Raw genomic sequence first — 26,037 nt, 5'->3', positions numbered from 1 at the left:
TGTCCACTCCATCAGATTGCTTTGTGCTGAAGAGACCATTCGTGTTTACCACCCTAATGTGATGAAGCCATTATAAGAGACTCTCTGGGGGTGGGGGAGGGAGTGGTGAGGTCCATCAAGAAGTGAAAGGCTGTCATATCATTACAGTGGTTAAAAAGATTAACCCTTCCTGTCACTGCAGGATCCAAAGGAGGAAAGCCATTTTAGGGTTTTCTTCAGTCCACAGTAAGTAACAATTTAACATCAAAGAACAGATTTTGTACAAAAGCAGAAGAGTTAACTGCTTAAAATCTAAACCTTTGCTGGTGTTTGTGAAGATTTATACAAAATGACACCACAGGATAAGAGATGCTTCATATCAGATGAATCCATCATTTTACGAGCAAAATTCTACATGACTGCAAGTGTCAGTCTTACCCACAAAATTCCCACTGTAGTGATACTGATTTGTCACCATCCCTTTAGCTCACTTATCTCTGTTGTCAAACCAAACTAACTTTGCATTTTTACAATATTGCAAGCCTTTGATGGGCTCAAAGGTCAGGGAAATCACTTAGTTTGCCACTGTTAGCCTAGCTTGTGATGAAGTGATATTGTTCTCAGACCAAAGAGACCCCGGAGAAGGTTGTGGATACAGACGGGTGACAAATTAGAGTAAAAACCTGAATGAATGAGCTGACTGAACACCCATAGGCAATTACTGAGCAATATGTTAGACAGTGCTCTCCACCACCATCAGATATCCCCAATGAGGGAATATTTTGAATGAGGTACTTCTGTGTATTATCATTGTGTGGTTGATTTCTTTTACTTTCTTATTTATTTACATGCGGGCTTCTAAAAAACTGCATTCCCTCTGTGTCTTTTTTGTCACAGCAGACATTTTGACTTTTCATAGCAGGAAAAGCACAGGTGTAACTAATTACATTCATGACAGCTTTGTTTCATTTAAATGTGCCAGTAAGCAATGACAGTGAGCCACCATGCATAATATGTACACAGGAACGGGCACACCTGAATGGCATGCATCCATTATCATAGGTGTTATTAATTACACCTGTGCTTTACCTGTTGTCATGTCAGCCATGAAGAAGGTCTATTGACAGCAGCTTATCTTTTGCATTTTAGACTCATTTTAATCACTTTTTCCTTCAGTTTATTTTCTTTTATCACAAGCTGATTTTTTAACTGACTTAACAATAGAAGAAGAGTATTTATATCAGCTGAAGAAAGTTAACAGCATCGACATTATTGATGTGTGTGTGTGTCTGAATGTTTAATACATTTGCAGTTGTACACGTGTGACTTTGTGCGTACAATCATTCGCTTGTGTATGTGTGTGTACATCTATTTCCCCGTGTGTCTGTGTGTGTTAACCTCCCAGCCCCCAGCATGATGGTGAATGCTCCAGCACTCTGGGCACAGAGCCAACAGCTCTGGTCCTTTCCTATGTAAACCTGTCAGTCAGTGGATTCCCTCAGTCCCTCCTCCATAACAAAACAGCAGCAGAGTTCAGCCCAAAAACTCTCCATTCAGAACTCAGAATCCCAGGAGCACCCAGCACATTGCCACTTTTTTTTTCTCCTCAGCGTATTTCTTTGGGTTAGAAGTGAAAAGTTAACTCATTCATGTGTGCAGACTTTGAAAACAGGAGCGTAGATTTATATTTTCATGTGTCATTCAGATGGATCTTTGCATGAGGGTAGATACTAATTTAACTAGCTTGTTTGATTGTGCTGCAGTGGTCATGTAAACATCAGTAGTAATTATCAATCCACTGCTCAGAGTAAACTAATGATAGTTACATGTACACAGTTCCAACCCCAGTACTGGGTTGTTTTTGTATAAAATCTGTCAGTCAGTGGATTCCCTCAGTCCCCCAACCATCTAAAGAACTGCAGGAAAATACTACTAATAAACCTCAGAATTCAAACTCCCATGAGCATCCAGCCCAGCTGCTTACTCCTTCCCTATTTCTTAGCATGACACATACAGCAAATTTATGGTAAAATAAGCACACGCTGGAGTACAATTAGTAATCCATACATAGGAATCAGAAAGATGTCCAAAGTCCTAACTTGTAAGATCTAGTTATATACAGTCTCAAAATATGACATTTTTGTCAGTTTTTTTTTCCTTGTGCAAATGTTATGTTGTGTGCACCTAATTCTAGTGTAGTAACACTGTAATTTACTCTTAATCTATATTCTCTACCTTGCAGCTTGCACATTTAGGTGCACACAGCCATCAATTAGATAAGATGATCGATACCACTCTCATGTTTGTTCATAAATATGAAGCTACAGACACGGTTAGCTTAGCTTAGCATAAAGACTGGAAACAGAAGGAAACAGCTAACCAGGCTCTGTTTTCCTAACATCATCTCAAAAACTCACTAATTAACATTTTATATCTTGTTTTTTAATCCATACCAAAACTGAAGTCATTGCATCCAACCAAGAAATAGTCTGGCACAGAATCCCTCATAAAATGGCAAATTGTTATACATCATTTTTATACTTCAGATTTTGTATAGTATACATAAAAAAAAATAAAAATCTCCCTCTCACCCCCCCCTCCCATTGGGTGGTGGTGGTGTGTCTTCCTCAAGCTCAGGTCCTCTACGAGAGGCCTGGGAGTTTGAGGGTTTTGCGCAGTATCTTAGCTGTTCCTAGGTCTGCACTCTTCTGGACAGAGACCTCAGATGTTGTACCTGGAATCTGCTGGAGCCACTCTCCCAGTTTGTGGGTCACAGCCCTCAGTGCTCCAATTACCACTGGCACCACTGTTGCCTTCACTCCCCACATCTTTTCTAGCTCCTCTTTCAGCCCTTGGTATTTTTCAATCTTCTCGTGTTCCTTCTTCTTGATGTTGCTGTCGCTTGTGATTGCTACGTCTATCACCACTGCCTTCTTCTGTTGTTTGTCAATCAACGTGATGTCCGGTTGGTTAGCCATCACCAGTTTGTCAGTCTGGATCTGGAAGTCCCACAGGATCTTGGCTTGGTCATTCTCAACCACGTTAGGAGGTGTCTTCCATTCTGACCTTGGGACTTCCAGCCCATAATTAGTGCGAATGTTCCTGTACACTATTCCAGCCACTTGGTTATGGCGTTCCATGTACGCCATAAGCATGTACGCTAGTTTTATATATAAAACTAGATAAGACGTTAATTCGTTAGCTTGAAAGATGCTAGTAGGCAACTTTTTGGACAGAGGCTAGCTGTCCCCATTCTTTATGCTAAGCTAAGCTAAAAGTCTGTAGTTTCATATTTAACAGACATATATCAGAGTGGTATCAGCTAGGACTGTCCCTGACTCAGGATATTCACAATCGACTCAGAATCAAACTTCAGACCAATGCATCAACCCCACTGCATTGATCTGAAGTGTGACTCCATATTTCTCTATATTTATCTGGTTATATATATATCTTTCTGATAGGCCTGCATACTACACACCATTGTTACTTTTTGTTTCTTTCTTGAATACAGCTTCCTATGAGAAATATTATTCCTTTCTCCACCCAGTTACCACAGTCCAATCAAACGCACCTGCTGAGTAGTCACCCCACTATAAACTGATGCTGAAACAGCTACATGAGTCTCATTTTATTCATTCATGAGTCACATTTAACCAAGACTCTGCTGACCGCTGAGGAGTCGATCACACTGGCGGTAGAGGAGGAGATGGCAGACACGCTGGTCTGTTTAAACAGTAGTTGAGCTGACTTTGCTGCATTTAACACTGGAGCTGATAGCTCGGAGCAGGAAACAACTTGCCCTGTGTCGCTGTCCTCTGTGTCCATCATCCCTCTGTGTTTCCACTACAGTTATGTATTTAGGTCATTTAGAGACATGAATCTGTAAAACTTTAGAGCCTGTCACCATGTCACCCTGCCTGACTGCATTACTAAAAAAAAAAGCAGCGATTTGACTGACAAATCGTCTCAATTCTCAACTGATGCATCGACTCAGCGACTTCTAGGGGCAGCCCTAATATCAATGAACTTTCAGCAAGATAGCAAATTTCCCCAAGTCACAAACTATTATCTGTCATTTTGATTTATAAGCAAAGTTGGTTTGTTGCCAGCCTCTCCTAGAAAATCATTTAGCTCACTACTACAGTGACCCAAAAGTTATTAGGGGCTTTTTTTTTTTAATAGAAGTCATAGATGGTTAGTAGTACAATTGTGCACAGACTTACATATCCGATAAAACCAAATAACATAATAACTTGCTCCTACAAGAAAAAAAACCCCTTAAAAACATATTTCAAAATGTAGTATGCTCTGTATTGAGGGTTTTTTGTCTCCATTTTTGTTGATAAGTACACATCAGGAAGGAAGGAATATTTGCACTGCATTTTTTTAAGTACACCTGTCAATTAATCAGTGTGTGCATGCTGTGATGACTCCTTTGTGGAGATTATACAAGAAGGGAGAGGAGGAGGAGGATAGTGAAGGAAAACAGGTGCGAAATAGTGGAATCCACCTTTACAAGCTTTATGGCACAGCTCACCTCTTGCATTAAATTAAGAGGAGCAACCTGGATGTTTTTTGTGGATTATTGAGCACTGATTTATCTACATCTCTCTGCAGATGATATAACACTTGTAAGTGTGACCACGCTTGTTCTGCTTCCTTGTGGTAATCACCTCCTCCCCTCTCCCTTTTAAACGGCTGCCAAGCACCACTGCTGCATCTTTCAAAGGGAGGGAAGTCAGAGAACAGTCAAAACAGATGGCGGAAACACACTTTGAATATCAGATCTTCTTGTACAGTGTGTGATTCTTCTTCAGTAAGTTACTTGAAGAGTTATTTCTGGGCTAAAACAGAAGGCAGATTGCAGGATCTGCATATACTACATATCAGTAAATTATTACAAGTAGCCATTTATGATCGACTTAATGAGAGGGTAATTAGGATGCACATTACTTTAATACACAAGCAATTAGGGAGTCTAAATATGCCTCAGCTTGAATCTTATTTATCATTCTCAGCTAAGAGAAGGCAAAGTATAACCCCAGGTGTGTTTCTACCCACACTGACATGGCATCAGTACATACACCGACTCCTTCCTCTCCTCCCCAAATCCCCACAACACCCATATTCATCCTCTTTGTTTCTAACTTTCCCTTCTCCTCTTTTCTTTCTCTAATTTATTCTTTATCCTGAGGTCCACTCCTGCAACAAGTGTTTGTTTGTGTGCATTCCAGACAGGGTAATTACAGAATAATAATTCTACTGAAGCACTGAAAGGAAACAATGATCAAAGTCTTAAATTCAAAGGGAACAACAGGATATCTTGTGCACACAATAAGAACGACGGGGTTTACAGGGGGGGTTTTGAGTGACAAGAAGCAGTTCTCTGGCAGTTGTGGCAAGAAGCCAGTTTCTTACTATTGAGAAATTAATAATAATTGTTCTATCACCGCTGTTGCTGAATGATTTGGTTTGTTGAACTACAAAAATATTTGTTTCAGTTTTTCCCCTTTTTGGATTCAAAATAATCATAAAAGATACAAATTATAAAAAACATTCACATAAACTTAGTTCTCACAGCTGCAGGCACACACACACACACACACATACACACACACACACACAAACACACACACACACAAACACATGCAGAGACAAACCACGAATCATCTCAGTCATGAGACATCTAACAAGGAGTTTTGTTCTAGTTTCTGTAGAAACAAGAAATGTATTTTTCTCTCTGTAAACAGAGTGTGGTGACTCACGTTGTTGTTTTTACATGGATTCATAACCCATAACGTATAGGTCACATAAATCAGTCCTCTTCCTCTCTGTGCCCTTAGGCACAAATATTGTAAAGAGAGGGACTCATGCTTGTCTTTTATGTCACCCTCTCCCTCTCTGACATATCGTCTTCTCTTCCTTTCATTGTTTCCCTTTCTAGTATCTATTTTTTTGTCATTTAAATTCTCTATCCATTTCTTTGATTTACGATCATCTTATATTGTATCTTGTGCAATAATTTAATAAACTCTTTTCTTCATTTCCTGTTTTCCTTTCCCACCTGTCCAACCCTACTGCCAGACAAAATGTTGACATTTGATGATTCTGCAAAACCTGAGATTATGTTTAATGATGATTTTGTTGTTTGTTTGTTTTTTGCTGTGGGGGTGAGTTTAATGCCAGTGGCCAATCTCACCCCCTTTAAAAGCATCATAAGGCAGCACATTGTAATGTCATCCTGGCAAAACAAACAACTCCATCAGAGAAAGTTTACATCATAGAAATGTATGTTTTCCATGATGTGGAACAAGTATACTTGTTTGCGAGCTTTAGAGTTGACATGAACACATTTACATAACAGAATAACACCTCCATTTGCTGAAAGTAGCTTGGAAGGATGTTGTCAGTGTTCTAAATTCATGTCTTCCCTGCTCCTCTAGTTTTTTGGCAGCTACTGTCCAGTGTAGGAAGCAAATCAATTATGTCACGAAAAGGGCCAAAAAAAAAAAAAACTTGGCCTCTAATGGGCTGCAGTCACTGCCCACTGGAGGTGGACAATCCTCCATAAACCTGCTTACTACCTCAGAGGATGTATTTATCTACTGAGCTACAGTCATCACACAGAACAAGTTAGATGATGCATTGCTAGGTAACTAACAAAAACTTAGTTTTCCTGTTCAAAATGAACAATTTGCCATTGCTACACGAAGAGCGCTCACTCTCACCAGGCAACCCTACCTCCTAGAGATTATTTTATATACTATAATTACATTTTTCAACACAACCCAGCTACGCTGTGTTGAGAAAAGTAATCGCTGGATTGTGTTCACTGGCAATGTTTTCCAAGTGAGTGAAGTATTACATTTATGTACAGCACAGAAGCTAAATGTTTCTGTATTGCGTATATCCAAGACCATGATCTTTTCCTAACCTTAACCATAAAAAAGTTAAATATTGCTGTAGTTGCTACGAACTGATGATTAAACTTTTACCTCATACAGACGGATTTTCAGTCAGAAGAAAGGAAGAGTTTGAGTCTCCTTTCACCATCATGGGGCCAAAGCAAAGACCAGTTGGATCAATGTCCAGGTTTCTTGGTGTAGCAGCAGCAGCCCCAGTCCAAGCTAGAGGCCAGTCTTGAACATGGCCTGGAGGGATGGAGGTGCAGCTGGCTGATCACGTCTTCACACCATGTTAGTTTAGAGCAGTTATTTCAAACCCTGCAGCAATTTCACCTTTGCCCCAAAGTTTCACTACAGCCAGCGGGCATGAGGCATCATGGGAAAGTCTCCTTTAAGCCAATGTAAGCTGCTCCCCTCCTACAATGCATTCGCATTGCATCATGTACGATGGAAGCACCCAAGCTCAACACTCAGCTAGGTTTACTTTGATGGGAGATGTGATTGTTCATTTTCTTATTCTGCTCTATAAAACTGAGGAATAAGACTGATGTTTGTTTTCCAGCATAATGACTCAGACTAACAGCTTTTGAGAGGGTGGAATCTCATTAGGGGTACAAGTCAACTGTGCACCTTTGTTTACAGTCAGAATGTGAAGCACTCTGAATTATACTAATGCTGCATGCTCATTATTTCTGCACAAAATTGACAAATTATGGATTGATTAAAAAGCTTAGTCAGTTACTGATTTACACTCAGGCATAACACATGTGACAGTATTTTAATGAAAAGTTATAGTTATATGCCAAAGAAGTGCCAAATTAGGCCTTTTACTGGTGTTTTTACTTAAATTGGTAGGAAACATCTGTAGCAACATGCAACCCAATCCAATCAATGATGTAAACAAGAAGTCATAGTTATTCGGTTTTGGGTGAATGGGAAATATCCACTTATGCTAAACTAACCATACATTATTTGGTATTTTAGTCTAATTTTAGTAACATTTGTAATTAAAATCTTTCCGGTTTACATTATTATTAGATGGAATTTTGTCAGTTCTTTTCCTTTTCTAAATCTAAATGGGTCATACTATCTTTGCATGCTAATGTTAGCTTTGTCATTTGGTTCAGTTAGCTATGTGCTACTGGCAGGTAGTAAGTAATCCCTGTCAGAAATAATTTGTTTGGTGCAACCCCTTTTAATTTAATGATTCGTAAATCTCCAATTAGTTAACACTTAAGTTATAACAAGGATACGTTTGAGCATAAGAAGAGCTGGTAGCTAATACTCTGGTTTGTGACTGAATGCTTGAAAAACTAATGACATACTTATCAGCCTCAGCTGTTCTTTGTGTTTGGTGTTAATTAGCGAATGTTAGCTAGCTAACATGAAACAATAAGGCTGAATCCGAATGTCCACCCTGCGGACTTGCGGTCTGAGCCCTCGCGGACTTCAGTTCCACTTACTATAAGGTATTCACCATCATCACGTCAGCTTATAAAGCACATAGGCGTGTGGATATACTGTGTGTGCATTTAACTTCACTACACCAATAAACTTGTACAACAAAACTGAAAAAAGCAAATGTCATCAATAGTAAATATGGTACATATAATGGTACATAAATGATGATGATTATTGTATCATTGTGAGCATGGTAGCATTCTAATGTGAAGCTTTTCACTCCAACACTATTTGTGCTTAAGTACAGCCAGAGCTGCTGCAGATTCTCCTCTTCTAAACCTTTCACTCTGTGTCCTTCACCTTTTTTTTCTTCTTATCTCTTTTCTACTCTGTATATCTTTTCTCAGCTCAACCTTTCCTTCCTACTTCTGTCCTGACTTTCTCCTCAGCTCACCCTGGCTTATTATGCTAGTGTGTTGAAAGCATGTAGAAGAACATACCATGTATATGAATAAGCCATGACACATGTGTCCTAGACGCCTCTCTCACTCTCTATCACTCTTCGTTTGTCTGTATATCTTTCTCCCATGATCTTCCTCCTGTCTGTCACCACTTTATTCTCTATCCGTCCATTTTTTCTTGTTCCTATGTCTCCTTATCTCTCCCTCCTGACCTCAGACGAGTTCATTGCCTACCCATGAGATTCACCATCCACAGCTCTCCTTGATTGAACTGTGAACCCTCAGAACTTCGGCGTTAAGATTCAATTTGTTCTGACCTGAGCAAGGGGCGTGTATGCCATCATTGTATCATTATATTAGAGGAAGGGGATGGCGCCATCACAGCAGAAGAGACAGATCAGATCCTGAACGTAATCATCCTAATGCCCCCCAGCAGAGAGCGGAGAGTATCAAACAGGATACGGGGTTATGGTAATGGAGTGGAAGGCTGATTGAGATTTCAGTTAATTAATTAGGTCCCGAGAGAGGGCTGGGCTGAGGAGGTGCGTTGGATTGTGCGCTCCGAGAGAGGGAGGCAGGTGGGCTGGAAGCAGAGGGTGAGGATTGGGTTGGCACATGAGCAAAAAAGACAGAGAAAGTGAAAAAAAGGTGGCCGAGATGAGCAAGAGTGTGTCGGGTACAGATGAGGAGGGGGAAGCAGGGAGGTGGGGCAAGGTGAGGGGGTGTGCATCCATTTACAAGACAAGGCTAGAAACAGAAGGGCATGTTAGGTTGAAGGAGTTTTTTGCCTACAGAGCCATAGCAGACAGATGATAAGACATACACAAAGAATTTGAATTTGTCAGGGATGTAAGTAAATACAGAGAGAAGAAAAAAAAAAAGAGACATACAGACAGACAGAGACAGACAAAGGAGGGTTAAGTTCAAATTGCAGTGTTCTGGGGGGAGACGCGGAAGCTTCTGGTCTCTGTGTAAATGTCAAGCTCTCACTTCTCCATAATGACCCCTGAATCACCAACAAGTAAGTCCAGAGCATGAGGAACAGCCTGCTGACTCCATTATCCACGGGCAGGTTAGCCTGGGGCTCTGGCACCGGAAAGACTCAAGACCTGAAGGTGGTGTAGTCAGAGGATTAAAATCCCATCATAGAGTTGTCCTACAGAATACAGGACACGGGTCACTACTAAAGCTTCGACATTTCCCATGTTTCTGCAAAGAAAGGTCTAGATAGTATATCACAACCCTCTCACCTGATGGTACGTTGGTAATGGATGATTTAAAAATACATAGTAAAAAAAAATACAAGTCCACAGCCAACATTAAGAATACTTTCATTCTACATTAGCTGTACATGTAAATGATTGTGGTTATAGTAAATAAACTCTGGTTAAAGCATGGTTGAGGTCATACAATTGCAACACTTGATTAAGGTCAAAAAGTTACTGAACACCAGACTGAAAAGCATTGTTTCACTGATCTCTCTGGTTTTAAGTTTCAAACCTTTTTCATCTTCATGAGGGATGTAGCTTTGTTGGTTTCACTCATAACCAAAACCCACAGTGATGTCACAGGGTCCTGGAGTACTGCTATACATTACTGCAGCAAGGTGAATTTAAAGTTAAACCACTGGAGCAAAAAAAAAAAGATTTTCATTGTTAAGTTACCCTTGAAAGAAAGATCATGGTTTAGCATTGCACTCCTGCAACACACGATGGATGCTTAAAAAAAAAAAAAAGGTATCAAAATCGATGCAGCAGAACCAGAGATATTGTCTTTTTTATTCCAAACATTCTTCTTCCTTACCAGGCTCATAAATTACCCACAATGCAACTCGACCACCGACTGTTCAGTCTGAGATTCAGGTGTGTTACACTAGTAGTAGCCTTGAACCACTAGCCTCAAGCAAAGATGAGAAGCAGGCTACAGAAGTTTGTTTTTCATTTTCAAACTTGTAGAAACTAGTGTTTGTTGTTTAATTTGATAGACTTGGGCAGTTTAGTTGTATTTGTGTATTCTTTTCTATTTTGCTTGCAAGAAATGATTTAACATTATTTTTTTATTAAATCATTTGTATAATTATGTTCAATTTTAATTGATTTTCATTACATTTTTCATGATTTCAGGAGCTCTTCAGCCACTGAGCCTGAAGGTAGATCTCTGTTTGCATTTGAATCCATATACAAGACAATGATAACAAATTCAAGCTACAGTCTGTGCAATTTAAAGTTGGACTACCTGAGTACACATAAAGTTACAACTAATTTGATTTGGCAAATGCATTTTGTGGTAAACCATGCTTGTCAGATTATTATTATTTTTATCAACATAACAGGGAAAGTTTATTGATTATTACCTGTAGATGTTTCCTGTCTGCACAAATGTTCATACTCAACATATCTGCAATAGGTTCACTGTAAAGATGAACCAACCATCCATCCCAGCCTCCTTGCTACAGCTTCTGTGTGGTACAAAAATGTCAATCTTCCTTGACTGGGATAAATATTGCCAGCCAATGTGTCCTCCAAAACATATCTATCAAAGCAAATTAACAGCTTATAAACATCATTTATAAAGGACAGGGTTGTCATGACAAATTAGCAGCATGCATGTGATATCACAGTATCAGCAGTAATCCTCTGGGTCTCAGTTGGATTAAGTGGTTAGAATTGTAAATTGGCTCTGGCATAAAAATCTGCATAGTCATCTTTGGATATGTTTGACTGTATCTTTCCTGGGGCACCACATACTGAATTTACTGATTCTATCTCTTTTGACTCTTACTTCGAGGTGAGCGAAAAACAATAAAACCCAATCTGACATCCTTTATAACTTTTGTGATGTCATCTTTCACTTGTACTTTGGGTATCTGTACAATCCCTCTAAACAATCAATGCCCTTGGATTCTCTCAGAGTGTTTGACTGAGTTTTGTGTTCTTGAAAACTATATAACAGTGGATTGAATTCACACTAAGCAAGCCTCTATCGAATGACTCACACTGAGAGTAATAATGACTCTTGACTGTTTCAGTGTATTACGCAAGTTTCCTATTTTCAACAGGGTTACCTGAGTTGGAAAGAAACACTCTTTTAGTATTTTTTTCCCCAATTTTCACATTACTTTAATGGATATTCAAGAGTCTTGATAGAGTGCAGCCCCAGTAAATCTGACAGTCAAGAAGTGTCAACTCACGGAGCTGCCATTTGCACTGCAGCGTTTGGCCTATGTGGGGATAATTTTGCTGCCAGCGGGACTTCCTGACCTGTCCCAGGGCAGTTTTTGTTTTATCTTTCAAACACTGTCTCTACTTTTGGGAAATGTTTCAAAGATTGGACATGATAAATGTAGACTGCAGCTCCCGAAAAATCAAACGGCAGTCATCAAACAGCAGACAGTACAGAGGGAGAGATACTTACTGCTTAACCCAGTGCTGAAAATGTAATTTTTCAGTTTTAATAGACTCTCAAGAGTTTTCTCAGTGACACGGAACAAGCATATTGTCACATTAAACAACTCTTCAAATGATGCAGACTGCATTTCAATAAGTCAAATGATCTCACCTTAAAGGTTGTTTTCACCTTTCTAAAAATGTTTACAGGAATTTTTAAAGACATACATGTTATGGCCACCTTTGTAAATAATCACCATGCTTTGTATATGCTCCTGGGATTCCTTACAATCTACTGTGATCTTTTTTAAAATCTGCTTCATCTTTTCTTGCGAGTACTATTCCCACTTGAGGGAAATGTCTGAGTGTCTAGCAGTATAAATCAAGTGTACCTCCACTAAATCAAACAGAGTACAGTGTGGGACTATATTTCTCCTGCTCCAGCACTTAACCTTTACCTAATTAAGGGCAGCAGCTCAATAATGGTGACTAGCTATAGACGGGTAGGATTTGGCAGCTTCCTGGTATAAATAAAAAAGAATGAGTGCGATATTTTTTTTACCAAATCAACATGTCAGTCACTCTAACCTCAATACACAAAGTTTAAAAATGGCAGGTAGGGAAGGTTGACCTGTGACATACCATATGTTTCTTATCTTTGAAGTTGCTCTCTGCACTTTAGAATCACTTTTTGAAAAGCCAAGTGAGATAAGTCAAACACACTTCAACTAAATCAAACAACCCCCCAAAAAAACATATTTGGGAAAGATTGGCTGCTGGCAAAGTGTATAACCCCTGGATGAACTCAGCACACCTGACCGGACACATGAACCTTTGCAGTTCGATCTCACTGCTGTTAAATTTTCCCCTTTCATGTGAAAGGTGTGTGGCAGGGGTGTGTTCATGCACAGCCAACTTCAGGTATTGTTGTTCAGAATTCCTGTCGTGAAAGACTAATGGGTTGTGTAGATCACAACCACCTGAGTACTGTATATGTGTATACTGCTTGCTCCTTGTGACTTGGTTCATTGTTTGCTCGACAAAGACTGTTTCTGTTGCTCATCATGCAAATTCCACACATGATTTGATTTACTACACATTAGCACACATGTTGGCTTGGTGGCTATTATTTTATTTGTTATTTTATTATTTAACTATTAACTATTTGGTTAACTAGTCCACTGACAGGTTAACTAGCGCACCATAATCAAAAGGAAACATGGATATAGTTTATGTTAAAGTGAGAAGAGTAAGCCATGTGGGTGTTGCTGGTGAAGTCTGTCTAGTCTGAACTAGCTAATTTAATTTCTATCTCCTGCTGTTAAATGTTACCTTAGAGAGGTAATACAGTAGCCAAGTTTCTATCTGAATGTAGCGCACTTCTTAACCAAATTTCCAGAAACCTGGCAAAAGACAAACCCTATTAAAGGCAGAGTCAGCAATTCTTATCCAATACACTTTTTGTCAAATTCAGCAAATATCTCCTCACGGTCCGCTAGCTATTCCTTCTGTGTTTGCGCTGAAAAACAATCCAGTGTTCATACACATCACTGGATCTGTAAATGGGCATGTAAACACAGTGGCTTGAAGTGAGCCACATAACACCACTCCAGCCAATCAGCAACAGGGGGCGTTGGTGCTCATACACAGTACAGGGGGAAGTCATCAGAGCAGCTGTCTTTGTGAGGACATGACAGTCTGCATCTCCATCACCTGTTGAATGATGGGAGAGGGCTGGAGAACTGGAGAGAGAGAGGCTGTGGTCAATTCACATAAAAAGTATTTTCTCACAGAACAGATCCACTTCCATTTATTAAATGTATCAGAGACAGTCTCATGCAGACCCCCCGCAATTTTTTTACGCTCCAAGTGTAATCTGAGCAGACAGCTGTTTAAATCACACACATATCCCGCTGTAAATGTGTTTTCAACTTATCAACAGTATCAATGAATCAATAAATACAAACACTGTTGATTTCTTCCCGTGGAGCTGACATGTAAACTATTTTGGTTTAATTTCTGCTGTCAGTCAGCCTGGTGAAGGCAGTTTGTCTGGCCGCTGTCCTCTCAGCTCTCCAGGAGCTGCAGCTGACAGACGGCTGCTTCTGTGGACAGAGACGCTGAACGCAGGTCGAGTGAGAAGTGAGGAGGCTGCAGAGAGGCAGAGAGTGTGGATGGACTGTTGTGCTCACATGAGATGAAATTTTTTCTGCTTGTGATGATGTGTGAGAGGAACAGAAGTGACTCTACAGCTGGCATCACTCTGAATTCTGCCATCTTTCTCTTCTAGTTGTTGCCTTGACAATGCACGTCCATGAATTTGGGGGGCGGAGCTTCAGAAGGAGCACAAAGGGAGGGGTGTACTTGTTTGGGTGTTTACTTCAAATATAGACAATCTTTCTCCAGAATGACTGACTCTACCTTTAATGTGCGTTTCAGTCACATTTTTCATATGTCAGGATTTTTTCACTATTTCCATGGCACTTTGTCACATTTTCTTTTTATCAATACACCAACTTTTTATATCCAGCCAAGTGTAAAACCTTTTTTTGCTATATTCACCTTTTTTATGCAAAAATTGAAAATGTGCATTAAACATGAATCACTTGATTGAAGAATCAGCTCTGTTACCAGGGTGTGTAATTCTTAGATCTGTTATAGTAATATTTGGTATAACCATTTAATTGGACACCTGTGCTTTATACCGCAGGTGGTAACTTACAAAGCAGCTGTTGAATTGCATCTTGACTACCAATCCCTCCACTGTATGAACCAGACTCAGGCCTCGCTCCACTCATGGACCTCTGTGCTGTTCTAAGTAACATCTCAAGCAATTTAATATTGCACTCTCATAAAATGTATGGATTCACAAGTGAGAAATTAAAAACAAAAATGATCGAATTTGATGCAACAGAGGCCAAGATATCCTGACTTTTAGTATCTAGTATGATCATACTGAATCCTACATTTCCCATGGTGCAACTTAATGTATTGTCTTTGACCCTCCATTCCCATATCTTTCAAACTCCACACATCCTCAATAATGCAGACTTTCTGTTAATAATTGAAGCTGAAATAACAGATGACATCATCAGGGTTATTAGTTGAGGCTTGACAGAGTAGTGATCCTTGTGACACATAAACTGATCTTCATGTGTAAAGTCAGAGTGCGCCTTTAATAATGTTTAATACTAGAACAAAACCAATTAGAAATGCAGGTGTTCAGTTACTCTGAATGTCATCTTCACTGCGCCCTTTAAACAAACTTTTGTTACTTGTTTGCCCTCCTCACAGTAAATACACAATCCATTATCTTCAGCCATTGATCACTTCATACCTCCTACGTAACACAGATTCACCAAGTGGCATTCAGGGGATGACTCAGTGAGAAACTCTACATGGATGAATTGGAATATAATGTCTTCCACTGTAGAGGAGCCAGATGGAACATAATTGAACTCTTTTTTTTTTTCATTACATGACCATAATGTAATGAAAATATGTCTCTTCATCTCATAGATTAAATACTTGATTCTTTAAATTTTCAAGCTTTGGCTAAATGATGCTCATGTTCATGAATATTGATTGACTAAGATCAGAGAAGCGTGTATGTGTGTATGCTGCTTTAAGGTGGATTTTGCTCCTTTAGATCACAAAGACTTGGCACGCCTCTCGTAGAAGAAATATTCCATACAGACATAGATTACCATAATTAATATTATAGCTGTGAGTCAGATGAGATTCTTAGGCCAATGAAGGATGACTTATTGATGTCTTCCACTGATGACGAGCCAGCTCAAAATATAGAATTCTCTTTTCAATTCATCCCTGTAATGCCATACAGTTATGAGGAAAGTGAAAATGAATATGATGCAAATCAGTGGATTTCTGCACAGATAAACCATCACAACAATGCTACCAAAAAAAAAAAAATACATTTAGCTTTAATGAGGCGCAGTGATTTGGGTGGTAACACAGTAAATAATAACACTTTACACATGTTAAATAATTCAATGCTAACAGATACTATTACTGATATAGTGCCTATCTGACCCCCAACATGCTTTGACAGATATTAGAAATTGGGTATCTAAACCACATTGAACTAAAATGTATTTATATGTTGCTTAGCTGTCTTGTGTCAGTGTAGACTAGAGGCACCCATTTAATACAGACATGTTTTAGTCCATGATGGGAGTCCAGGCATGACTTTGAGCATAAGCGTGGCTCATGGCTTTTCTCATTTAACTCTCAGCAAGAAAGCATCCAAGAATATTCTCAAAATGTTGAAATGTTATTTTAAACTAACCTTTAAACAGCACTTTGTCATATTTGATAGCAGGACCTCACTGTAATACTAATAATAGTCAGTCAGCCATCTATTGTTTTGTTTGATCAAACCTTATTATTAGATATTTATAAGTTGCAAGTGTTATACAGGGGACTGTAAAAAAAAAAAAAAAGTGTGGAATTAAAGTGCATGTTTTCACATCGGACGATGACAATTGGATTCAAAATGTGAAAATCTATCAAACTTGCATGATATACCAACAACAACAAATTACATTACAAAATGTCTTTATGATGTGTGATACCATTAGAATAATCTATAACAAGTATGAGGATTTAATTTGGACCTCCAGGGTTCCAGGAAAGTAAAACAGGTGTTTCAATGTATGGTGACTGGTAGTTGGAGTACTAGAAGGTTCGGATGGGAAGTAAACTTTTCAGGTTATTTGGGTTAACATATAGGTTCATAATTCTTCAAGTCTGTCTTAATACAGTCAGATTTCCATATTTACAGTCATGACATTTACAGTCTTTTTAACATACAATCCTCTCTTTGTGTTTCCTCGGACAGTGTTTCCCTGTTGAGCTGCAGTGAAAGTATAGTAACAAAGAGAGGAACTTTGGCACTAAAAAGACTGTAATGTTGACAGATATCTACTTGCTTTGACTCATTTGGACGACTGAAGCTTCATATGAGCTTCAGATAAACTTTTAAATACATTTTTGCGCAGAAGGACTGTGGATTTTGTCCCTCATCACTTACATTGTAAGTGCATTATGAAGGGATCTTCTAATGTTCAGTATGAACAGGACGAATGATTATGGCAAGAAAAAACTATTTCAATGTTCATTTGGGCTCCTGACTTGTTTTAAGACAGACTTGAAAAATTGTGAGTCCGTCATTTAAATTATAAGTACAACAGCTGACCAAGAAAGAACACGTACAATGAAGAAACTATTTCTGGAACCCATGTTTCCTCCCACTTTACCAAGATACTCAGCCAGATATTTCAAAGCTTACTTCTTTATTACTTTTATTTTATAGGCAAAACCTTTTAGAGCCAGAATGCTCCTCTCCAGTTGAAATTTACTAGCATAGCAAAAATCAAAGCACCTTATATCTATTAAATCCCTTTTTTTTCTATGCAAAAAATGATTAACTTTAAGAGTTTCCTAATTCCTGCTGCTTGCTTTACTGCTCGCAAAAATGGGGACAAATCTGAAATATGAGAGATTTATGCAGAACTGGGTTTGCTACTTTGCTATTAAGCCACAAGCTACATTAGGTAATGGAATTACTTTAAAGTCGTCCACTACTGTCCAAAACACCATTAAGAGTGGTGACTGGATGAATTACTTTGCTAAATTTGAAATGAACCCACTGTGGCCTTTCATGGTTGTTATCCATTACCTGCTGAAAATGTATATTACTTTACATTTACACACACAATTCAGACACTGCCATATTGAGAAGAATTCATGAGCCTCGCCATTAGTTAAAACATGTAGTTATTCAAAGTGGTTAACTGTTTTGGTTATAGAGGCTGAAGTGCATTTAAAAAACGTGCTCTTCTAAACAATCAATTATCCACTTAGATGAGAACACATTAGCTTGATGAATGATGCTATTCTTCTTAACAAAACCTTCATGTTCCCTGTTTGGTTTTATCCTCAAATACACAACAACCGATGTCCAAAGTTTACAATATGATTCAGCAGGTATAAAGCAGCTGGTGGAGTGAACAGACTGCTAAGCTGGAGCTTATCATTACTTCATATACTTGGACTGAACAAACAACTGACTTCACTATGAGTCATTGGGCAATTTGTCCACTTGATGATCTTTTTTTCCTCAGAACACCACTTTGGCTCATCTCATTTTGGCTTTAAATACATCCCACATTGTCTTTAAAAGGAATTTTAGATTGATCTTAGTTGCTCCATTGCAGACAGTCTGGAGACAAGACAATTGCAGTCGTAATTGTGAAAACCTCAATAAATGCAATAAATGTAATTGTCATCTTTTGTTCTGAAGCTTATTCAGCCTTGTGAAGATGTATTTAGGTAGTGTGACAATTTGAGTGTCCATTTTCCCCAGATGACATGCCAGTGAAAAGAAGTCATTTCTACACATTGAGACGCAGTAGTAGTTCCTTTTGGCACCTTAACAGTGGGAGCCATTAATCGCCCATTGTCCACTGGCTAAGAGGCTCAGTGGAGCAGTATCACTATATTAATTAGGATGTACAGTGCCTGCTTAGAATGTAAAGTGAGTCAATTAGTTCGCATATTCACTTCAGTTCAGCGCCTCAAGTCCAAATGCCCTTTAGAATCAAAAGAGTGGACACATTTGATTTCTGCTCTGCTGCTTTCTCACAGCTTATACTGGCTCTCTGTCATCTCCTCTCTCACTCTCTCACTTCTTCTCTCTGTGCCTCTTTTAAGGTGGATTTATAATTCTGCTTTAAGGAGTTAAGGCATAGCTATGCATCCGATGTACGTAGCTGCCAAAGATATGGCATAAACTATTCCATCTGATGTGTGCCTCACGAAAAATGGAACTACACTTCAGGGCTAAGGTGGCTGCAGAGACATCACGTGAAGACTGCAAGATTTGTGAATGATCGGCATGGACTGCTTGTATTTAAGAATGTAAATATAGTTTTTGTGGGGGATGTAATAAAATCATAATACATCCCGATCATGTACAACACATCTGTCTCACAATACAGTGTTGTCATATTTAGGGGGAGATTCTAAACCCTGTCTTGATTCCTACATGGTCTTTGGAAGTCAAAGTCATCCACCAGGAGCCAGTGGAAAGAGCTCAAGATTGCCATTCACGTGTGATGCCAGCTGATGCTGTGACTGGTTTTGAGTCACTAGTCCCACTCGCTAATAAAAAAAACAAAAAAAAACATGAAATGCAGTTTGAAGCTCCAGCAAAGCTAGTAAGTAAATCTTGAGTTGAGATTTCTTTGCCACATCTCGAGGTCAAAATGAACCTTCATGCTCAAATATTTGGAGTTATGTGTTTCAAGCTCTGGTTTGTTTAGCCACATGAGAACAGTGCCATTTGAACTGCTGGAGAGGTGTTAGGTACAAATCGATCTCACCCACTATCAGTTTGGTGATGTACAGCATGTTACTAATCTTATAAACAGTACATGTATCGGCCCAGTTTTATAGTGAACTCAATGTAATAGTTTAAACCAGAGACAGTCTTTAGTCAGGAACATTGCTGAGCATCATGGCTTTATGAAAGGTGATTCAATCATTTACTAATGCACTAACAGTTATATGATCAATTATCTTAGACAAAAATAAACTGTCTCAATAATCACTGACACTAATCACTACAAATCTTTGCTGATTTGAATAGTTTTGTTCAGTTCAGTTCAAAGTGATTTGTAATACTACATCTTATTTAAACTCAGGTAGCACTACAGAGATACATGAATGTGGTCTTCCAAGCAAAGACCAAGAAAAAAAAGCTCTGCTTAGCTAAATATACATTATCTCCACTCAAAGTCCACTTACCTGCTTGCTCTGGATATTTCAACGGTATAACATGGTCTTTGTTAGCAGATGATGTTTGCTCAGTTGTCTACTTTTAAGCCAACATGAAAGAGAAGTGCTAAAAGTGCCCCAAATAATGGAAAGTTCAAACATCTACAGTTCCATGACAACTGAGTGGTCGAAAACTGAATGGTTGTAGGAGTAAGTGGTCCTTGAGTGGAGACTGTTATATCAACTGCTGTTTGCAAGGTCAACAATGCACCGTCAAACTTGATGAAACAGTCTGGATTAGTGATTAGTGTTGTATCCATTCGCCACCAAAATCCATAAGCTGCCAAGATGACGGGTTATCAACACTGCCATCTTCTCCTCCTCCTTCTCTTCTGTTCTCCCTTTCTTTGAACTGACAAAGCCAACCCTCCCCTCTCATCTCCTGTCCTCCCTTGGTAATAGCACATTAGTTTGTAGGACATAAGTCAGTAAAAATGAAAGCATATGGCGCGTAATATTTACTTGTAATGAGCCCAAGTGCCACCATGCGCGGAAACCAAATTATGAGTGCCTCATTTTGTGGCAGCCCAATAAATATTTTACCCTGTAAAATTATGGATGACGTGGGGGGATGAGAAAGCCACCTGTTCTTGTCTGCTAAATGATTTACCAGATGTCTCGTCGTTTTTTTTTTTCTTTTTTGTCTTAAGTCATCTTCCCATTCATTCCCCTATTTCCCCTTGGTCCATGTTAGAGAGGGAGAAAGTGTGTATAACAAAAATAGGAGATTAAGGAGAGAAAGGCGAAGACAGGATGTAGAACACCAAGAGAGTGTCAAGCTAATTTAGGAACAGCAGGAGTGAGCATGAATGAGATGCACAAATCTCCATGTGTACTCTTAGCACTCCTGAACTATTCAAGCCTTGTGGCACTGCAAAATGTTCTTGCCCGTTCGCTAAAGTGCCAAAATCGGTGATGCTAAACATCATACATCATTGATGCTAACACTATTTCAGTGTCATCCCTCTTGTTTTCTCACATATTCCCTCTTTTGATGAGATTCATGTAATGAACTGAACAAGTTTTACAAGCAAACACTGCAGATGTTGCTTTTCTTCAGTTATAGCTGATAGCACTTCACGTTTAGTCGTACTCATAAAGGTGTTAATGCATAAGTACATAACAGGGAAGGAAAGTGTCTGAGAAATATTGATTATTGCCAAAGCATTTGTGGACTCTCCAAAGTTTGACATTGATACCCCATTTGAAACTGATAACAGATTTGTATTTGTCTGTCAAACTCCTATGAGCACATTTAGTCACAAAGATGAGGAGGAAGTAACATTTAGGGATGAGGTGGCCAGGTACGATTAGCTGCATTTACACACACACACACATACACACACACACACACACACACACACCATCAATGACAGATAGACATTACATATAGTTACAGATAATAAATAAAAATAAACAATGCAATCCTTAATACAACACAATATTCATAATTAGAGGTACAATGCTAAGTGTCATATAACATTTGCATGAACACAGTACTGGCCATAAATACTGGATCAGATAATGATGTACTAGATGATGTACTAGATGTTGATACTAAATATATACTAAATATACTCTGAAAATATACACTTTTGTGCCTCTGTACTTATATAGTTGAATGTTGTGCTACCTGTTGTAAAGAGAAGAATCAACAACATGTCTCATAGCAACAAAGGCATGCCATCAATATGTCAGCTGTTTGGAAGTGTTACAGAAGCATCATAGAAAAGAGCATACAGAACTGTCACTATAGGAGATCAGTAACAGGACTAATTTGGCAGAAACTTAATGTTGTGATAATGGAAACTTTATACATATATATATACATATACATACATAACCACACACACACATACACACAAACAGACAACACACACCAATCCACACAGATACATTTCCTTTCATTCTTTTTAACACCAGAAGATCTCTCTCTCTCTCTCTCTCTCTCTCTCTCTCTCTCTCTCTCTCTCTCTCAAACACACACACACACACACACACACACACACACACACACACACACACAGATCATGCTTCCAAACAAAGAGAGAGGTGGCATTTCGACATTAAGAGGAAGAGAAATACACAAATCCCTCCCACTCTACCTGGGATTTGGGCCAACACACACACACACACACACACACACACACTCACACACCCTCTGTCTCTCTAACTCTTGGGAGAACAGGAGCTTAGTACAGGAGGGCTCAGATGGTGTGTGCGTTTGTGTGTGTGTGTGTGTGTGTCCTCCCACCTCCTCATGTCTTGAATAGCTGTCTTTTCTTTTTTCCTGTTCCTTCCTTTACTTGTCTCTTCTCCTTCCCCATCGTTGTCTCTCTTCCTCTCTCTATATTTGTTCTTTCCTTTACTTTCTTAACCTGACTCTTTTTCTCACCTCCTTCTGCTCTTAGTCTGCCAACAGAAGAACTTCCTCCGGAAGTAGCAGACCAAAAAGTAATAAATGCAACAGTGATAACTGTTACTACTATCACTGCCAGAGCAATAAATGTTACATTTTATCTGGCTTGAAAATGTTTCCTAATGTTTTATCAGATACATATCTTCCTTCTTCATAAGTGTTTTTACAGCTCTAGTCAAACCTGCATTAATCAAAATTTCTGTATTGCATTGAATGTTTTTTAGCCTCTTTTAGCTCATTGTTTTGGTTGTAGATCCCTCATATTTACTGTTTAATGTAAATGTCTTTATTGATGCACACAGAGAAAGGTGTTTCGAGTAAACATAGGTCGATTTACAATTAACCAAACACACACAACAGAGCTGTACTGGACACATTTATGTCATAGTCAAAACATATATGTCCACACAAGTATAAAAAAACAGTCGCACCAATGTCTGGAGGTGATATCCATGCACGTCGGTGCATGTTCTAGCCTTGAGCTGCTCTAATCAACCTCTGTAGGAGATATTTTTTGCTGTTTCTAGAAAAAATGATAAACTGTCCACTATCTGTTGACCAAGAAGAAACAAAGTTAGCAGCTAGCAGTTAGCACAGTTGGGTATGTAGAAGCTAAAGAGCCCGATATGTAGGCTATTTAGAGTTTGTTAGAGACCAACATGCAGAGCTAAACGGTATACAGCGTGTCTGGTGAAAAGAAACATGACTACAAATACATGTTAATGCTGCTAGATGTGTAAGTAGGTGATGCAGTGGTTTGCTGTTTCTATTTGTATGCTTGTTTTAATGTTTTATGTTGCTAGAAGACATCTCAAAATCTTGTTTGCAAGTTGCCAGTTTGGCACATTGTTTGAACAGTAGCGGTGTTGATGACTACCTTGCTAGCGAAGATATAAATTAGCCTCGGAGTGTTGCTTTCATCTTTACTTTTGCTTACTTTTGCTAGAGCTAGGCTAGCAGTTCCCTGGAAGCTCCCTGCTCTCCAGCTAAACATATAGGCACACATGTACTTACCTTTGTACTGGATGAGCTTGTAATGAATAATTTATCCTTTTTTTTTAATGATTATATGAGTTCCACACTATCTTCTGTTTTATTTAGAGAGATAATACATTTTAATGTTACTTAAAAAGTCCAACAGTTATTATATTATCAATAACTGCGTCTTATCCTCTCTCATTTTCTTAATTTCCCTCATTCTTGCTAGCTGGTCATTCTGTATCTCTCATGTCAACTTCCTTACCCTCTCCTCCTTTTTCCTCATACCATCTTCTTCCTCTCTTCTGCTCCTTTTTCTTTGTTTCTCTCTCTCTCACCTGCTCTGAAAAGTATTCTCAGCTTCTTTCGCCTCACTTTATGTCTCCTCTCTTCTCCTCTCTCGTCTCATTTCCTAGCTCGAGCTCCCTCTCTTCTCCTCTGTAAGGTATCACCTCTTGTGTCCTGGATTCACAGCTACGCTATTACCATGGGGACTGTTACCGAGGAGATAATAAGAGCGATAGAGAGACAGACTGATGGAGTGGTGGCGAGGGAGGGGGAGTGTAGGGGGGGGGGGGGTTGGTGTACCTCGGCTTCATGTGGCCTTCTTTGGCTCGGTAGGACAACAATGTGGAAAAATTATGGAGACAAACAAGGTCGGTGGATTGATAGGCAGGTTAAGAGCAAGAGATGGATGAAAGGGAATGTTGAAGGGAGAATGAGAGAGAGAACAAGTGTGGAGCAAAGAGCAAGAAAGGTAGGGGATGTGTGTTTTATTTATTTCTTTAAGAAGTAATTGAGAGAGAGAGGCAGGTAGGTAATGAAGCCTGATCTATATTTCAAAGGCTTGACAGTACAAGAGGACTGGTAAGTGGCTCAAAGACATAGAGGGAGCGATGAGAGAGAGATGAGAGAGACTGACGGAGGGAGGGACGATGGAGGGGAGATGGATTAGAGGAAGAGGACAGAGTGAGGATGCTATGATAAGAGAAGAAGAGATGGGAAATGATGAAAAGGAAATGAGAGATAAAATAAGAGGAGCGGGAGGCTCTGCCTATTGAAGGAGAGATTAGAAAAAGGAAAAGAGGAAGAGGGTGTGATAGCAGGCAGGTGGTAGAGTTGACTGATATATGAGGCAGATATAAGTCTTTAATTAAAAATCGGATCTGCTCCAGTCAGTGTCATCCACCTCTGACATGATGGATATGATAGCGATGAATAGATTGTATTTTTCCCTCTAAAATTCATCAATATTGTAACACCCTGAATCTGAATTATTGTTTTCCGATTATTTATTTTAATGGTGACATTACAGTGTCCAGATAATGCCTCAGACACCACCAAGCCCTGTCAAAAATAGCTCTGATTTTATGACAACATGTTGAATTTACTATTTAGTTGCATTCTCCATGACAACCTGCCTTGTTCTTCTACCTGGTGAATGATTTCCAGTGATGTTGTTGAAACTTGTTGAATGCAGCAGTTTGTTTTAGGCGAATCTTGGAAGACAAAGCGTCCAATGATAACAGTAAAAGAAAATATCCTGTATCAAGGCCGTGTTTCATTTTAAACCAATGAGGCTGCTGTTTCTTGGTTAAACTGGTATTTCTGTCTCTTCTACAGATTATAGATTTCTCTCTGAGTGAAGGTTTCACATCAGTACAAAAAGCTCTTCCTCTTTGATTCTGAGAGTACGTCCGCAGTAAACACCAGGCCTTCTGAAGCCACGTTTGGACAGGATTAATATCACAGGGGGAATAATTCCCCTCCTCCCTCATAATAAAAGCTGTTGTTCAGAGTGGCATTCTAGCCACTTGCAAATTACATATCATTGTCTATTACAGGAGCCGGCCCTATAATAGACAATTATATGCTTTCAGAAACGTTCTCCATCATCAGAAATGATGAATCTTAAAACACTGTGTCGGACAAGTAAATTGAGCTTTTGTGAAATGATGATGTAATGTTAGCTTGCTTAGTCATGGTGGGTGCTATGTGGCAGTGAGGAGGAAGAAGATACCTTTTGTCAACTCTTACCCACTTTATTATCTTTAATGTTAACATAGATGATCACACAACGCAAATGTTGCCATTCAACTGTATTTCTGGTGATTTCATCATGACTTTGCAATCATAAAACAGTTACAGTGTCTCAGTTCAGCAGTGCAGGAATTGTTTTCCACTAACAGGTAGCTTTTTTTGACTTCAAAATTGCTGCAGAGGCAGGAATGTAAATGAGAACAACAAAACTGTGAGAGAACTCTATAAAAGTTTAAACAACTCAGCAGAGTACAGTTTTGTCTTTGCAGACCAACAGTTCCCATTATTCAACTTAAGTGTGCACAAAGATCTTTACAAAAAAACAAAACAACTAACATCTGTCTCAGGAAACTTATCCTGTTACAAGCTAGTGGAATCTACATCCATCCATTTATACAAAGAAATAAGAGAAACACATCAATAAATGGCCTCAAAAATGTACAACAGAATGCAGAGAGGTGGATATCAGACTGCAAGGAAGGTGTAGATCTATGTGTGCGAGTAGATGAAAGAAAAGGAGCGTGAGCATATTATTTTTGAATCATTTAACAGCATATATTATCAGCATGGCTCCCCCGTTTGACTTGACGGAGGGTAATGTCAGC

Source organism: Thunnus thynnus, chromosome 9, assembly GCF_963924715.1.
Source record: "Thunnus thynnus chromosome 9, fThuThy2.1, whole genome shotgun sequence".
Lineage (NCBI taxonomy): Eukaryota > Metazoa > Chordata > Actinopteri > Scombriformes > Scombridae > Thunnus > Thunnus thynnus.
Note: the sequence above shows the minus strand (reverse complement) of the source record.